The sequence below is a fragment of the Oryzias latipes genome (genome assembly GCF_053564925.1).
Source record: "Oryzias latipes strain Hd-rR chromosome 1 unlocalized genomic scaffold, Olatipes_Hd-rR_3.1 chr1_Y".
Classification (NCBI taxonomy): Eukaryota; Metazoa; Chordata; class Actinopteri; order Beloniformes; family Adrianichthyidae; genus Oryzias; species Oryzias latipes.
The window spans coordinates 121,372-125,206 of NW_027616335.1; positions in this window are offsets into that span (position 1 = coordinate 121,372).

The following is a 3,835-nucleotide window of genomic DNA, read 5'->3' on the forward strand; positions in this document are numbered from 1 at the left end:
CTCAACCTCACTTCCACCTCCTTATTAAAGAGGCAGACAAAAAAAATAAAAAATAAAAAGCTGAAGGCGCCTGAGAGGTGGGAGGGTTTAGCTCGTTCATAATTCATACGTTCATATAAAAATAGTTTGGATGCTTCTAGATTATTAATGTGGGATTATGTCATACCGTATGCTGTCGGTCTTGAAAGACCTCTTGACAAACACATTTAAATATTTATGTTGGCAAAAAGTTTAATTTAATCCAATTAGAAATATATCATTTAACTTTAGGTTTGCCCGCTAAAATAGAATTGTAATCTCACTGGGTCCATTTGTTATGAACTAACTAAAGGGTTAAAGGCAGATCACTGAACTGGAAATTCATTATTGAAAAACATCACTTCACTTGCTCACCAGCCATTCCTTTAGTACTGAACATGTGTTATATATGCAATATTTATGCACACATTTCTTCATTCTCTTTTAAATTATAACAATTTTAGTACAACATCTGTACTAAGCATGTTATTATGTAAAGTGTTGTGTGAACTCCAGTTCATAAAGAGGTTCCAGCGGGATTTACAGAGCACAAACTAAAGCTGCTGTTCCAGGTCAGGCTGCTCCCTATGTATGAGGCACAACTCTGTCAGAGCAAATCTATATGATGGAGCAGTCAATCCGGATATAAAGGGTGGATCATGTTTTGTTTTTTTACAGTTTAAGCTTTATTGTATGCATTGTATCAGAGTTGGGGTAAGAGCCCAGGAATAAAAGCTAACGTTTTCATGTGGGTGTTCATTTTCAGATCTAATCAACATTTTCTGATTAGAAAACAAACATTAATAAAAAATGCTGCAACAACCCACCTCTATGTCAATTTTACAAAACAAAGAATCAACATGTATTTAAACAAATAACATTTAAAGGCTAAAGTTTGCACTAAACTTCAATTATAGCAAACTCTAGTGTTGTACATCAATTGTAGCATTTTTACTGCTCGTTGTTAACATTAGGAACAAGCTTTCTGTCCAACCCAAGATGAAATAAACAACAAACAGAAACTGTGTTGCCCAGAATTAAAGACCCACCTATTCAGTGGATGAACTGAGAGTATTTCTGTAAATCTGGTTAGGAAATGGACATCAACATTAGAAAAGCTCTGTTTATGTTTGAATGAAAGTCAATAAGGGTCAGTGACAGCTGCAGGAAACGGACACAGACGGACAAAAACAAACAATATTTATAACATAGTTTCAATGCTTGCATGGCTAAAAGATACAGACTTATTTTCTTTAAATGCTGCAGACTTGTTACTTCATGAAAGAAGCAGGAGCAGAAATCAACTCCAGTACCTGACCTAACAGGAAAAAGGTACTTTGGGGTTTCTCATAAACTCTGCCCAACTCATTTAAGGGACAAATCTTTGCTCGTGTTACATACATGTGTGAAAAAAGCATGATTTCAGCATCACTCACAGTAACGCTTTAATAGTTTGTTCATCGTGCAGACCTGTGTCCGTTCAGAGTCTGTCAACAGTAGCGGAAACTCTTGACTTCAGGCAGACGTGCACAAACGAGTCTTAATCTCAGCGGTCTGCAGTTGATCCCTCACTACTAATCCCTGAGGCTGCAGCACGATAAAGCATTTCTGATCAAAAGATGGGAGCAGCTTTGACTCAAACTCTTCATTTTGAAAGGTCAAAGCAGGAAGAAAATGATGTGATGTCACAAAAACGGATCACTGAATTTATCAAAGTTTCAGAGATGAGTAAAGAAATAAATTTAAGGTCAGATCATGTTTTAAGCAGTGGTCATGGACGCATCACTTCAATTGATCTTGGCTTCAAATTGTAAAATGAAGTAGTTTACTCACTTAATCCTTGGTTGGAGTGGCGGCAAGAACCTGTCTTTTCAGGAACGTTGTTGCTGGTCCCAGATGCATGCTTCAATGTGCTGCTACATCACAGTGAGTGGTCACATGTTCTTGATATTTCCTTTTCATTTGGATGACGAGGTTGTACCTGAGGTGGAGTGAAAGTACAGATCCTGCTCCTCAGGTGGGTGGTTGAGCTTCAGGATCAGGAGGGATAAAGAGAAACATTATCCTTCACTCACACACACACACACACCCACACACACACACACGACTACAACTGGAGACAAACGTGCCGAGTCACAAGCTGCTGGACCTAATCTGCTGACCTGACTGTGCCAAGTGTCACGGGTCTCTGAGCTCCAAACAAGTTATCTCAACAAACATCCTCATTTGTATTATCATTTTAACACTGGATTTTTACGAATTCTGAGCTGAGTCCTGAGATGTTTTTTATAATTAACTTTCTGAACCCATGCTTTCCATTTATTTAAAAAAACCCTGGTCTTTTAGGAACTCTAACGAAATATTTCGTATAAATTATGAAAGGAAATGAATGAGCAGTCTAATGATTTGTTCGGGGTGTACCCTCTTTGTGGTTGCTGCTCCAGTTCACAATGAAACGGTTTCAAAAAAAGGGGGTGGGGACCTAGGGCTGCATTCCTGCTCCCTTTCCAACATACCCTGCTCTGGCTTGTTCCAATTGGTTGGACTCACCTGATCCAGGTAATCAGCTGGGAGTATGGTAAGGAAATCTGTAAAAACATGCACACACGCGCCGGCCCTCAAAGTCTGGAGTTCCCCACCCATGATCCAGATCATGGGTGATGATCAAGGACATGTTCAAAATATTACGTTATGTCTTTTTTTCATTTATATGTGAGCCAAGTAAAAAAAAAAAAAAGACAAAAGACAGTTTTCACCTTTAACAGACAGTTATATTAGTTACGAGTTCACAGAAAACCTTTGACTTTTAGATCTTTTGTTAATTTCCCTCATAGTTGTTTTTTTAACTTAAAATGTATTTAATGGTTTTGTTTTCCATCTATATGACCACTTTCATGGTCCCATGGGATGGCTAATATGAGACGTTTCCATATACAAACAACGCAAACGGCAATATTCCAATCTAAAAGCATTGGTCAGAATACAAATGTAAGTTAAGGTCAATAGCTCCAGTTTGGAGCTCAAAGATAAAGCACTCTGCTGTCCTCTAGCGGTGGACAGAGGTAACACATCTTCAGCTCTTATTGACTTTGCAGTGAGAACATCAGGGTGACGCACAGCTTTCCTCTCCAAAAGTGGGACAGGAAGTTAGAGTATTCAGAAAGATGTGGACAAAGTAATTAATGCAATCAAGGTAGCTGAAGTTTGAAAGAAATAAAACAGGTTTGGTTCTTCCTTTCTAATTTAGTAACACAGTTTGTTATTTAAAAAATTTGTTATTCAAAAAATCAGTAACGTAATAATTAGCTTCAGCAATTCACACTTATCTAATCTAATGCATAGATAATCCAATAATCCACACACCAGTAGCTCTGGAGAGGGTTAAAGTACAACTGTCCAGAATATTACTGTTTTATTATTATGTAAACTGGCAGAATTTAGGTGGAATTTAGACAATAATGCATTTTGTTTCAACTATTTTTTGGAAATAAACCCCCCCAAAACAACCTATATTTGGTGTGGTCAAAATTACTGTCCAAATATTTTCATAGTGTAAATTCTACTTCTTCTTCTTAACCTTTATTTACCCAGATATTGTCCCATTGAGATTAAGAATCTCTTTTTCAATGGAGTCCTGGCTGAATTGTATTCAAATTCACAAATCACCAAAACGCTTTCTTTCAGTAATCAAACTCAATACGGCAAATTGTTCTGCTGTCAAGTAACCATGAACAGCTTTAAGAAATCTAAACTGAAATGACAATCTTCTAATTTTCAGAATGTGTTAAATAAGTAAGAAAAATGAATCAAAGACACA